The 14,265-nt window shown below is 57.4% G+C and overlaps 1 long non-coding RNA gene across 1 annotated transcript; it reads right to left on the bottom strand.

The window, feature by feature from the left end:
• Positions 1-3,604: 3,604 nt before the first annotated feature.
• LOC141279021 (uncharacterized) lies at positions 3,605-13,789 on the bottom strand. Its single transcript, XR_012332754.1, has 3 exons — positions 13,508-13,789; positions 12,663-12,797; positions 3,605-11,836 (listed from the first exon to the last, which is right to left on the bottom strand). It is a non-coding gene; the product is annotated as an uncharacterized lncRNA (long non-coding RNA).
• Between the last annotated feature and the right edge of the window lie 476 nt (positions 13,790-14,265).

Below are 14,265 nucleotides of genomic sequence, written 5' to 3'. Positions count from 1 at the left end.
CTTGCCTTTACAAGCAATGGGGCTGTAAACACTCTCTTGTGTGTATCTTGGCGTACTTCCTTAAGAGTAAGTAAAGTCGTGGAGCGGAATTCCTAACTGAGAGGCTGAAGGTGCATGTTAAGTGTCGACTGGGGTGAGCAGAGTGTCCCGCCAACAAGAACACGATTGGCCTTGCACCGTGGCCTCGGGCCGGCCTCTTCTGCCGAACCCTCGCCAATACCGGGTATTGAAAACGTTCACATTTCTGCCAATATAATAGCTCAGAAATCACTTGAGTTGGGTTTCACATCTTTTCATCTAATTGGAGGCTTTTTGATTTGTATAAGCTCTTAGTTTATTAAGGAATGGAGCCTCGGTCTATCCTGTGGCAGGATTTTGGTTTTGTTTTTTGGCCGCTAGATTATCTTTGAATTTGGATAATCTGTATGTTATAAGGACGTACATATGCACACATGTGTGTACATGTGTACGCTTTGCAGAACCTTCACATTTTTTGTATTCAAATCAGTCAATATCCTCTGATATGACTTCTTTTGGGTACAGTCTAGAATGTTTTTTCCCACGCCAAGACTGTATTATAAATCCATGTGTGATTTTGCCCCTACTTTTTATGGTCTTATTTTTCATGTTTAAAACTCCATCCTTCTGGAATTTGTTTTGGTGCAAGGAGAGAGTAGGACTTCAGTTCTTCCTTAAGCTTTTTGCCTCCAAATGACTAGTCATTTGCGGGACCATAATTTACAGGACATTCCATCTTCTCCCTCCAACTTATCATCTTCTAAGAGCCCACATGTCTTTCTGGGGTTATTTCTGGATTTGCTCCGTTCCGCCGATGGGCTGACATCTCCAGTACCAAGCTGTTTTAAATGTGGTGGCTTTAATGTCAGAGAGGGCTGCTTTGGTGACTTCGGTACTGAAGCAGAAATTCCTAGTCTGTCCTCATGAGTTCATTATTTTATTTGAACTGAAAAATTATCTCTTAAATTCCCTGCAACACCACCGCGGAGAATACTACTGATATTTTCCTGAGGATTCAGTTCCATGAATAGATAATTCTAGGAAGAAATGGCAGTCTTATATTTAATATGCCTCCTATCCACGAAGAGTTTCCTCTTCCATTTTTGTCTGATTTCTAGAACTTAGGTTCAATGCTTTCCTCGTATAGATATCTTTGTCAAACAGGCTTAGTCATTTTGGAATGCTTTAGTGTTTTGTAAATAGGTTCTGTTCTTCCTTTACGTGTTCTTGCTGGCTTTGTTTCTTTATAGGAAAGCGGTCGATATTGTCCACTGATTTTGTGACCAGGCCCTGGGCAGGGTGGATGCCAAGCCCGTGTATCTCTTGGGTACCATCTCTGCAGAGGACGGGGCTTGGGTGGGGCGTCTAGGCTCCAGATGCAGGGAGGTTGTTTGAAGTTGGGAGAACAGCTTATCTTTTGCATCCTAGACCAGCTCTCTGCCTCCTCTCATTAAAAAATGTAGAAACTGGGGACAGGGAAAGGAAAGGATTACCCCGCACTGGACCGTCTGCGGGAGGCGCTTGTAATTAGCACAGCCTTTAATAACTGAGATTCCTTCTCCAGCTCACTGGAGGCAGCCTGAAGACACCAGCGGTGAGTCACACGTGGGTGCCGTTGATGGACGGTGGCCCGGGAGAGCCAAACTTCCTCCCACCCGGAGCTCCCGCCGGGGTAGGTTTCCCCTTCAAATAACAAACTAATTTTCTTTTCTTTTTAAGAAAGGCCTCGATGCGGTTACACAGCAATGGGAAAAAAGAGCGTACCTGGCGACACAGATGAATCTCACTTAAGGCGTCATTCGAGGCAGTGGGGGCCACTCTGGGCGCAGGTGAAGGGACAGAGGTGGGAGGGGCTCACGGGCTCTCAGCGGCCGCCACCTGGCTGTCGACACCTGGGCGCGTACTCCGTGATCGTTCACTGAGCCACACTTGGTTGCTTTCTGCGCTTTCCCGTCACGCGCATCCCATGAAAAAATAGTTTCAAAAAAGTTCCAGGGTGCATTTTAGTAAAGTTCATTGTTCTGAGCGGTAAAGTCTAAGCCGGGGAACATCTGGATTTCCAGGTCGCAGGAAATTACAGGCCTCGTTTGGAATACCAACGACACGGCCCCCACATCCATCAAAGGCGGGATGGGGAGTGAAAGCATTTCTCCCGAGGCGGGCCCAGCAGCGGGGCGGATTGCCCTCCTCGAGAAGAACCCATGGAGTATTTTTAGTGCCTGAAAGTCATCTTGCCCTCCTAAGTTTGAACTTCATGTCGCAAGGAAGAGAGCGTGTGTGCCTCTTCCCCAGAGAACGGAGGCTCAGCTGAAGTTACAGAGCAGCGTTTGTGGCCTCAGTCAGCGAGAAGCCAAACTCCCTTGCACTTCAACGGGCTGAATTTTCATTCTGACCAACCAGGGCCGTGGTGGTTTGGCCCGATTACAGACTCCAGACCCGCGGTTGGCACAGTCCACGGCCCCTTATGTCTTCAGGAGGTTTTCAGGTGGGAGGCATCCGTGGTCTGACACATGGGGACCCTCCTCTGGGCAGTGGGTCCGAGGCCGGGCAGCCTACATCTTCTCGGGTTGCAGGGAGAGCGGTGGAACCCCATCCATCATATTCCCCAAGGACCAGGAAGAGGTTTGGTTGACTGGGAAAAGTGCAACGTGAGCTCCTTCTGGTGGGTTCTGCATTCTTTCCTAGTGAAGTATTGTGCATGGAAAACCAGAATATATGGTCAGCATTCTTCCTATAAACAGAGCAATTGTACATTGTGGAGGAATTACTTAGCGATGACTGGGGGGAGGTTGCCATGGTTACCCTTCCCCCACCACGTGGTCCCAGCTGCTGCCTACGTGGAACTGGGCAGTTCAGTGCCCAACGGGCATGTGGCTGCAGAGGCACCGCTGTCTTGCTTCTCCGTTTCCGACAGGACCTTGCGAGAGCGGGGCTGTCATTACCAGCGTGTTTTTAAGTTTCCCCGGCGTCTGTCACAGGAAGTCCCTGTGGAAGCCCAGGAGGTGAAATGGACTGAGGTGGGATGCTCTCGGCATCGTCTGGGGGAGCAGTACCCCCAGCCCCGCGGGCAGCCTCTGAGGCCCAGTGGACCCCTTGGGGCTCCAGAAAACACTGTATGAAAACTACCAGACTCTTCAACATCTGCCCAGAGGATCTGTTTCTCACCCTCTAAATGCCGCACCTTAGAAAGTTCATCTCCAGTCTGTATAGATCCAGGCAGGCCTGAGTTCTTTCTAGCATGAGGCTGCCTACTGTGTACATGGAGTTCTTTCTCACTGGTTTTCAGTAGAATCTCAGATGTTTTCCTAGAGGAATCTAAGCCTGGCTCCCGCCCATGTTGCAAATCCCAGTCAAGAGTTCCACGTGCACACGGAGCGGCGGCGCTTTTTTCCACGGCTAGTTTACGTGCAGCAAGTTCTTCCAACACCCCCTCGAAACGCAGTCAGTGGACAGTCAATCCCTATGACTTCCTCGTACAGCTAATTAAAAGCACGCTCGCCGCGGGACGAGGCTCCTCGTGCTGTCCTGCCCCTGTTTGCTGGAGGGACGTCTGGGGGACCGTCAGGGACAGCTGCCTATCAAGTGCCCGTGTCCCCCCCCCCCATGCAGGGTGCAGCTTCGGGACCCCTCCCTCTACACCTGGTCGTGGCAACTCTGGGGCCGGGGTTTGGACTTCCGACTGGAAGATGGATTCTGTGGAAGCCTTGGAAATACAGAATTATGCGCAGATGGTTTTGGGGGGTGCTTTGGGGACCAAGGCCTAAACGAGTGAGGAGCACGGGCCTGGGCAGAGGGAGAGATGGGCTGTGGAGCAGAGGCACCAGGGCCGCAGCGCACCCCACGGGGAACGCTGGAGCGGGTGGCGGCCTCCAGGGAAGGGGCAGAGACTCTGTATCCTGCCTCACAAGTCACTGGCTGTGGGTGGCCCAGGGAGGGATGACCCTGCACAGCGGGCTCCTCTAGCCCAGAGCGGTTGCCAGAGAGACGCGGCTGCAGCGTGGGCCGTGAGCACCAGGATCCTGCCGCACAAGCCTTGGCCCGGTGGCCACTCCAGTCACCCCAGGGGTACACACTCCACCTGGGAAAACAGCTCCTCCTGGGCTCCGGTTGAGCCCTTCTCCGGGGACACTTAACAGAACAGGTTGGGGGTGAACACAGCATGCCCCCCCCTTGCCCCGTTGCCGCTGGTCTCAAAGGGGAAAAGGACGGCCAGTCACCCTGTTGGTGGAGTTACTTCCCTCTCAGCTGCTGGTCTCCTGGCACGAGGAGGCTGAAGTTACCGGGGGGCGGTTGGGGGGACAGCTGGGGGAGCTCTTACTGTGTCTGGTGAAAGCGATTCTCTCTGGAACCCGGAGTTGTGTGGATAGAAGGACAAGCTCCCCCTACTTAATCGCTGGGAGTGCTGGTGGGAGGGACCACCCAGCCTGCCCTCCCCTTGACTCTTAGACCCGTCTGTGTGTTGACCCTCTTGGCAACAGGTCACTGATTTAGGGGGGATGCCATGTCCAGGAGGGGGCCCCGTCCTCACGCTCACAGGGTGTCGTCTCCAAGCTCACCCCTCAGCTGCATCTTCAAAGGCCTGTCCGTGGCTCCGTCAGGCCACAGCTCCTGGGACGTGGAATGCCCGAGCCGGGGCAGGCTGACCCGCCAGAGCTGATGGTGTGCGTCTCCCCCAGCTCTGTGTCAGAGACGTCACGATGAGAGCTCGGGATCCGACAAGGTGGGAATATTCACGCCACGGAAATCGGCAAGTGGTTCAAAGTGGGGCTGTCCTCCCCCCAACCCCTTGAGCTGGTAGTTAAACACTTTCCGGCACAGAGCGGGAGCGCCCACAGCTGCGCTTCCCAGCTACGCAGCACGCGTGCCTGGGTCTGTGTATCGCACGCGTGTATGTTGCCGTCTTTCACCCTCACTACAGCCCCATCATACAGGCGTTGTCTCCACTTCACTGATGGGGAAAATCGGTGCAGAGAGTTCAGGGAACTTCCCAGAGTCCCACATTGAACCCAGGTGTGTCTGACTCCAGACCCCGCCTCCTGAAACCCTCACTGTCCCGTGGATGTGTCTGGTTATGTTTCCCTTCTGGCTGAAATTCATTCCGTCGCTGACACCCAAACCATTTCTGACCACGGAGATCAACAGCGTCACTTCTTCCCCAAGTCCCTCCTTGTCGGGACACCGACTTTGGCCTCTCAGGGGGTGAGCGACTGGACAAAGCAGAGTGTCAGGACTTCTCGGGTTCTTGCTGACTTTCCCGGGGAGCCAGAATCTGTGGAATCCCCGTCACAGGCCAGCCTCGTAGGAGGGAGCCCTGGAGCCTCCTGAGCGCTTCTGTCTGGGTTTCTGCCTGCCCAGCGGGAGCCACGGTGCCAGCCTGGCGCTGGGGTCGGCACGGCGTGCAGGGGACGGGACACCGGTCCCCGGAGGAGCTGAGGGTCCCAGCCGTACCATTTGCCTCCAAAGTTGTGCGGGTGGTTTATGGGAGAAAGCCAGACTTCCCAGCCCCACGCTGGGCTGAAATCACGTGCAATTCATAGTACACACACTTAGCGAGACAGAGACACTGAGACATTCTTAAAATATTTCGTAAAAAGCATTAAGGCTGTCATTTGGGAGAAAATAAATGTTTTTTTTTTTTTTTTTTTTTGCGTTACGTGGGCCTCTCACTGTTGTGGCCTCTCCCGTTGGGGAGCACAGGCTCCGGACATGCAGGCTCAGCGGCCATGGATCACGGGCCCAGCCGCTCCGCGGCATGTGGGATCTTCCCGGACCAGGGCACGAACCTGTGTCCCCCGCATCGGCAGGTGGACTCTCAACCACTGCGCCACCAGGGAAGCCCAATAAATGTTTTATTAGGCTTCTTTTCCCTTATTCCAGTGTACACGATTTGTTTTTTGTTTAGCCCTGCATCCTGGGGGGCGGAGGTAGGTGGGCGCTGCCCTTGGCGGCGTGTGGGCCTCTGAAGGCCTTCCCTGGCTGGGGGTGCTCTGCCGTCAGAGCTGGGGGGCTTGCTCCGATGCTCCGCAGGGACCTTGCGGGGGCCTCCCTGAGCCGACCTCGAGGCAGGAGGTTCTCGGGCCTCCGGCTGCCTCTACTCCTCTGCCTCTTGCTGCCTGCGGGACGTTTGGAATATCCATTCCAAGTGCTTGGGCCAAGTTCATGCTCTTTTCCCGCCATCAGAAAAGGAGGTTTTCTGTCTGATGGCAATAACTTTCACTGTGAGCCGCTGACCCCCATCTCTGGTTTGTCGCGGGAACCTGCTCTGGGGCAAAATGGGGGCCTGGTGGCTCGAGACGGTGACCTCACTGCTTCTCAGCTTCTGAGCCCCGTCCCGTTCCCGCGTCTGGTCAGCCCTCAGGACTGCGTTCTCGGCATCATGCATTCAGCAAGCCTTGCTGAGCTGCACAAGGTCAGCCTGGCGCAGGCACGGGGCCCACCGGGAGGGCTCAGCTATGGCCCCTGCTCAGCATTGGGGAACCAGGGTGGACATGTGAGCAGACCTGAAGGAAACACAGGCTGTAGCTGCTGCCTGTGGGAGACCCTCACCCCCAGGCCCCTGGGGAGCCATCTGTGTCCCTCCCCCAGACCTGGGACCCATGGCCCACTTGCTGCAGTTCCCATGTAATTGAAGGGGGACAAGGGGACACGCCCCATGACCAGCACTCACAGGTCCGTGAGTGGCAGTGCCAGCCCCTGGCCTGGATCTCACCAGCCCTCGGACCCCCAGGCCCAGCCCTCTCTGCGCTCACCCAGCCCTCCTCCCAGGACTGGGTGCACCTATGGGCTGTGCCCAGACAGCATGAGTGGTGAGGGGGAAAGGGCAGGGACAGGGCAACCCCCTGGGGATGGGCTAGGATCCCCAGCAGGGAGCATCCTTGATCTCCGTGGTGGTCACGCTACCCAGCTGGGTCCTGCTCACTCAGGTGCTGCCAACCCTGCTGCTTCTTCCACCCCCAGAGCCCTGCCTTCCCTGTCCTCTCCTCCCTGATGTTCTGGACAACTGTAGCTTGGTGTCCCCTCTACTGCCAGCTCTGAGAGCTCAGGCAGGCCCCTGCTCGCCTTTGGGCTTCCCTTTCATCTCTACGTAGAGAGATGTTTTTCACTGACAGTTCTGATCAGTTACAAGTGGTGGCCCACGGCGGTGTTGAGAGGGATTCTGAGGCAGACTCGAATCTGTAGGAAGGAGAGCGGTGGTTGATTAGCAATGTCTGTCTTGGGAATGAGAAGGAAGAGGGGCCAGGTCAGATGGGTGCCTGTCCTTGGCTGTCCTGCAGTAGACACCTCCACCCCTTTTACACCCTCTGTGAGGGAGACACGGTGCCCGCCCTCGTTTTGGAGCTGAGGGAGCGAGGCCTGGAGAAGCTACACAGCCGGGGGCAGAGCCCGCTGTCAGGCTGGGTGCGAGGTGGGCTTGAGGCGCCGTCGTCCCAGAAAATGGAAAGGTTGGGTCACCAAGGTCTCGTGTCCTGGCTCCCCGTCCCCCAACCCAAGCAGAAACCCCAGAGGTGCCGGGAGCCGCCCTGCAGGAGCCCCCGAGGTGAGAGGGCATCCTGCTCGAGCCAGGGAGCGAGGCTTCTGCGGGGATGGGGCGGGGAGGGCTGGAGCTCCCAGCGGCCTGGCTCTGTTGCATCAGCCTCCCCGGCCCCGCCTGCCGCTGCCGAGCGGCGATCGCAGCTGTTCTGAAGCTCAGGCAGTCCGGTCTGACGGCCCCTCTCCCCTCCGGCCCCTGCTCTGTAGGCGCAGAGGGACACGTCCATTCTCCCTTGCTTAGATCTGGAAAGCTCTTTTTCACACGTGTTGACTGTTCTGCATAAGAGGTTTGTCTTATTCATCCCTCAATCCCCAAAGCCTTGGCACAGGCTGGGGACAGAGAAAAGCCGTTCCTGTGACTGATTCGTGCTCCCTCGTCATGAGGCATTAGAGTCACAGTGACACCAGCGGGTGTCGGAGCCGATGGAGGCCCCATTGAGCCCTAGGTGATAGGACCGTTCATCTCGGGAGCCTCCTCACGGAGATGGGACAGGAGGTCGGTACGCCCTTCTCTGACCCGCTCCGCTGCCAGCCAGTGGTTGGTCTGGGGCCCGCTGCCCTCTCCCTCCACCCAAGCCTCTTTCAAACCCCCTCCCTGACGGTGCAGCCCCAGCGGAGGAGAGCTATAAATCAGCCTTCTCTCTGGGATGATTAAAAAAAATCTCTCTATTAACAGCTGACTCACAGTCTAAAAATGTGCTCATGGCATAGCTGTGGCCGCTGCCCCTGGTTTGGTGGGACCAGCCCGAGCTCACTCAGCCAGCCATTCTGCAGAGGACGGCCCTTTCCAAGCAGGCGCCGCCGCCAGCGACTTCCTGTCCGCCAGCCACCCTCCGCTGTTCCTTCCCCGCCTTCAGCCCTGGGGTTTGGCCCGAGACCCTGATAGAGGGGGATGGGGGGAAGAAGCCATCTGGAGGGGAATCAGTGTGCAGATGAGAAAGGAAATTGCCCTGAGATGATTGAAATGACAAACAGAAGGGAAGCTAGGATGGCCAAGTCGAATAGAAGGGGGCGAGGGGAGGGGCTGGGGTCCGTGCCCAGCAGGACTCTGGGTCCCCTGCCTGGCCAAGCAGTGCTCTGCTCTGCTGACCTGGGGGCTGGCGGACAGGGCCCGGGTGGGCATCCCTGGGAGCGGTGGGCTGGGCAGGCACGGCCGGAACCCCTGGAGATGGAGAGGGTCTTTCAAGAGCTGAGGGGGGAGGTTCTCCCGGGGAACCTGCTGTCGGTGACCTAAGACGATCCACGTGGTCGCAGAGGGACCACCAGCTGCAGGCTGGGCCCTGGTGCTGTTTGTCCCTTTAGCAGTGAGAAAACGGAGGGTTTGCTCCCGCCGGTGCCTGCATCCCGCAGCCACCCTTCCTGGACCACGCTTTCCTCGCGGGCAGGGCCGTGCGCGGCCTTTCACCGGGCGCTGGCCTCAGGCCCTTGGTAAACATCCCGAAGGATAAACTCTGAGCTTAAGCGGCTCCACGGTTTAGGTTCTGGTTTTGCCGAGGCCCCTCACAAAACACATCTCCCTCGGCCGAGCCAGCCTGCCGTGCTTTCTCTCCAAGCAACTGGAAGTGACTGGTTAGGGGCTGGGAGTGACGGAACGCCGCCACCAAGCCGGACGGGTCCAGCCGGCGGGGACAGTGGCCACACTGACTGCCGTCGGTGAGCAGGCCTTCGGGGGCTTCCCGACCCCGCAGCTTCCTCGGGCCTCAGAGGCGTCTGGAGGCTGGATGGCGATGGGCTAGGGGCGCGGCTTCCCACGCCGCTCCTCTTGGGTCCTGGGTGGCTCTGCTGCCGCTCAGAAGCCCAGGCAGCTGCCAGCCATCTGGGGCAGAAGGAACAGAGGGCACTGCCCCGAGGACGCCCCCAGTGGCCTGTGAACGTTGCCACAGCCATGGCTCTTGTCACTGGACCTGCACACAGCAGACGCTTCTAGAATGCCCACTGCGTGCCAGCCACAGTGCCGGTCCGGCGGACCCAGCCCGTATGAGCCCGGCCTCCGTGTTTGGTCGGGAGAGCGGAGGCGGGGGCTGTGGTCTCCTTCGGCACTTTCCGCCCCATTCTCCTGGACTCCCCGGGGGGGGGGCAGGGGACAGAGGCAGCCACCCCCCTACCCCCGCACTGTGCCTTGTGTCCAGACTTTCAGTGAGTCCCCCTGGGAGCCGGCTGTGATGACGCAGGTGGCCACTTCCAGCCCCCAGGACTCGACAGACACACACAGGGTTCACATCTGTGTGAGCTTCTCCACTCATACTCTGGGACCCTTCAACTCCCCCGTAGTCCCTAGAATCCCAGCTCCCCCAGGTGCACTGCCAGAGCCTTCAGGGAACTTCCCAGGCGACTCTGGAAGGTTCTAGGTCCCTCCATCTTCACAGAAAAACGTGCAGATGCACCTGGTGATGACGGTGATGTTTTGCTGTTTCCGACACCTCTGATGAGATCCCAGGCTGAGAACATCTCTATCTATCTCCTTACATTTTCTTGCTGAGAGCCATTCCAGGCAGAGGAGACGGAGGAAGGTCGGGGAGGGGGCGTTTAATTTTCCCATGAATATACGGAGTGCTCTGGCCACAGAGCGACACCCACCCACTCGGGGCTCGGACAGTGCTGGGTCTTGAGGGAGCCGTAGAGCGAGCTGGGTCCTGCAGGCCCGGGGGAGAGAGCCAGGTGCGGGGAGGTGGGGCGGGCGCTCCAGGCGACACAGGTGAGCTGATGCGGGAATGCAGGGAAGTAGGCGGCTCAGATAAGCACATATAGAGAGATGGGCAAGGGTGAGAGCTGGAGTGTGAGGACTAGAGGGGGTGGCCCAGCCCCAGCCCAGAGGAGGCAGGTGGAGTGGAGGCTGGCGCAGGCTGGGGGCTTAGCCGGGTTCCCTCCTCCTTGGTCTGAGAGCGACTGGGGTTGGAGTCTGCCTTGACTGTTACCTGGCCCCTGGGATTCGGTTCTCATCTGAGACGCGGGCTGACTCCTGCTGTGCCTCTGGGAGGACTGGGTGACGACACTTCAGCTGTTACAGTGTCCTGTCCATGTAGGCCCCAGGGGTCCACCCTGGCGAGCCGTCTGCGAGTCTGCAAGTGAGGAGTGCCACCCAAGCCGAGCCCTGGACTGAGCACAAATTAGTAACCGGCAGTAAACTCTGGAGGCGGGCTCAGGTGGTCACCTGGTAAGTTACAGATGAGCCCCTTGTCCGTTCGCAGCAGGACAGACATCACCAATCCATCCCGCCTCATTCCTGCCCGGTCGGAGGCTGACCTCGCCCTGCTGTCCTGTCAGCCCCGGGGAGACACCTCAGCGGCACACAAGGTGACATCCAGTGGCCGTCCTGGCCAGGGGTCCACCACGGTCCCAGGGAGGAGTTGGGCTGAGAGCAAGCACACATGATGTGTGACCTTTGTCTTTTGAGGACAAACCGTGGAATGTGTGCTTGGGGCAGGGATCAGAGGAGGTCTGGGACTGGGGCATCTGGAGAGCAGACACGAAGGCTGAGCTCATTCTCATGCTGGGCCAGCAGCTCCCATGAGGCCACACGAGGTGGCCGGGGCTGGGGGTGGGGATCAGGGTGGGGCTCCAATTATCCAGGGAAGCCCAGAGGGTAAGTGGTCCCCAGGTGATGAACCCTCATGGGGGGAATGTCCAGTGGCTGCAGGGCTCTCGGATGCTCTGGGTACAAGAAAACTGGGGCTTTGGGAGGGCGCCTGAGGTGTGTCGGGTGGAGAGGAGGACTCGGGCCTGGTGTCCATCCCACTCACCATGACTGTGCTGTGTGGCCTGGGGCAGGTCGCTTGCCCTCTCTGGGCCACTGTTTCCCTATGATGAATCTGCCACGTCCCTTGGTGGCCATCATCACGTGGATGCTGCTTTCTAGGCCAACAGTTGTTGAAGCGGCACAGATGAAGGGACAGCTGGGGGAGTGTGGGACCCTGGTGTGGAAACGCCTTGGAACTTATTAAAGAGGCTGAAGGTCATGGGAAGTTTCTCTCTCGACCACAGAGCTTGTCAGGGTGGGGAGGACACTTTGAAGCCTTTGATACATTGCTTACCACGTTTGGAAGCAAGGCACTGAGGGCCAGCTTGGACGGCAGATGAAACAGACCCTTTTGTTTTCAGACAGCAAAGTGAGGCCCAGAGCAGGCGGGGCCTTCTCCGGGGTCCCCGGAGGCAGCCTAATCCGGAGGTTCTGATTCTAAAGCAGTAGAGAGTGGAGGTCTCCCCCAGCCCAGCTGCCGTCTTGTTGGGTGTTTCCGGGACATGCTCCTTCCTCAGAGAGCTTCCGGTCTCACGAGGCAAAACCTGAGGTCTGTGTGAGCAGAACGGGGTCAATGGGAGCGTTTCGTGAGCACCTGCTGTGTGCCAGCCTGCGTCAGGAGCGTCCACGCTCTCTGGGGGGCCTGTCCGTCCACCTGAAGACATCGCACTGCGGGTGCCAGGGGCAGGGTCCAGGGTGTGGGCAGGGAACCAGCAAACGTGGCGAGCGGCAGTGGTCGCTGCGTCCTCCCAGCACGTTGGGCAGTTTTGAGCGCCCCACTTTACAGATGGGGAAACAGAGACCCACGGGGTCAGCCGCTTGCTCCGGGGCTGCATGAGAGTCAGGGCAGAGCAGCTTTGCGTCCAGCTTTGCCTGAGGCTACAGCCCCCGCGCTTCACCGCTGGGCTCCGTGCCCACGGCAGAGGCGGATTCCTGCCAAACTTTCCTGGCTGCCTTGGGGCGGGAACTGGGGAGCCGTCTCTCACTGATGGTGGCTGGACCGTGCATTAGAGAGAAAGCACCAGCATGGTCGGGGGTGGGGCCACTTGGACCACGTCAGCCCTGCGCCTGCAGAGCCTCTGGCCCAGATGGCCGGGCTCTTCCTATACATTATGTGTCTGCCTGAGATGTGAAGTCTGCAAGGAAACAGATTGACGCCAGAACACTGGGGGCTCAGGAATCCCCCGGGGGGGAAATGTTCTAATAGGCAGGAAGTGAGCTGGAGCTGGGCTGTGCGCCTCACGCACCGTGATTCAGAGTCCCCGGCCCAGCCAATCAGCTTCCTGGAGCAGCCACTTGGCCTGCAGATGTACGCGGAGGACAGACAGGGGCCCACATGAGGGAACGAGGAGTCTGTCAGAGGGCAGAGTCTCCTTACCTTTCGAGTCTCCCCGCAGTCACAGGGCGAGTCTCCACCTGCCATATGCAATCGGGTCCCCTCACGTTTCTGTCTGTGCTACTCTCCTGGGTCAGGGTGATGGTTTCAAGGCTTGTGGCCGATGAGAAGAACACGCTGGAAAAGATGAAAGGTTAGACAGTTTTGCAACGCTCCCGGTAAAATGTGGTTCCTAGGCTTCCCAGCCAAGGCCCTCTCGCGAAGAGCTGGGCCCTGCGTGTTGCAGAGAATAAAGCCCGGGTTGGGAGGCAGCCCGGCCCAGTGGGTAAGGACCCAGCGATGGCATCAGACCCCCTGGGTGCAAATCCTCACTCACCACTCAGAGCTTTGTGACCCTGGGCAGCCACGGGGCCTTTGAACTTTGACTCCCTGGTCAAGAGGTGGGGTAATGCTGCCTGCAGGGGGAGTCCCTGTTCACGGGATGTGTCCCTCCTCTGCCCGGACCCTGACGCGGCCTCAGTAGGACCCAGGCACTGGGCTGCAGCTTTGGGTCAAGTACTACAGGGGCCCTCACGGCGGAGGCAGATCACTGAGATCCAGGGATGGACCCACCCGGAACCACGGAAGGACCCTTGGCGATCCTAGGGTGGGACCTTCTGCAGGGAGGGGAGGGGCTGTGGGATGCAGGAGCAGCAAAGGTCGATGAGGTTGTTGTGACCTCGACAACATAGCAAAGGATACACAGCTTCTGTGTGTAGCAGACGTTGTTCTAACGCATTTTGTGTGTTAGCTCATGGACTCCTCGGGACAACATACCAGGCAGCTGTATTATTCTCCTTATTTTCCCGTTGGAGAAACTGGGACACAGAGGTGCTGAAGCCACTCACCCCAGTCTCCCGGCTGGGAAATGGAGGAGCTGGGACTCAAACCCTGGCCGCTTCTCCTGTGGGTTCACCCAATGCCCTGGGCCCGCTGGGTCCTTGGCAGTGGAGGCCAAGGGGAGAGCTGGTTTATGTGGAATTCCAGATCCCCTTCACTTCGTTTTGTTTGCTGAGAGGTACGTGTTGAAGTTATTAATTATTTTCGCATATGGATGACCAATGGTTACAGCCTCGGTTGTTCAAAAGATGATTCTTTCTCCGTCGCATCGTCTTCACATCATTGTCAAAAATCAGTTGAACAGCGCCAAAGAGCAATGAATTACTTAAGCGTAAACTTCATAAAATATGTGTAGGATCTATAGATGGAAAAGCACAAAACACTGGTGAAAAAAATCAAACTCTTAACTATGTGGAGGGAAAAGACAAACCAGAGATGGGGATAAAGATTTGCAAATCTTGTATCAGTAAAGGACATGTATTTAGAACATAGTAAGAACACCGCAAGCTCAATGATAAGAAAACAACCGAATTAAAAACGAGTAAAGATCTGAACAAACTCTTCACCCAAAATGGTGCATGGCAAATAGGCATGTGAAAGCATGTGGAGCAACAGGAAAGCTCGTTCGGGGCTGGTGGGAGCAAAATGACGCAGCCTCTCTGGAGGCCAGTTTAGCAGTTTCTTCTAAAGTTAGATGTAGACCTGCCGTGGGATCCAGAATCACACTCCTGTGTATTGTTACCTATGTGAGCTGAAAACTCACGCT

Source organism: Tursiops truncatus, chromosome 6 (assembly GCF_011762595.2).
Source record: "Tursiops truncatus isolate mTurTru1 chromosome 6, mTurTru1.mat.Y, whole genome shotgun sequence".
NCBI classification, from domain to species: Eukaryota; Metazoa; Chordata; class Mammalia; order Artiodactyla; family Delphinidae; genus Tursiops; species Tursiops truncatus.
This window is presented reverse-complemented; position numbering and strand designations above follow the sequence as displayed.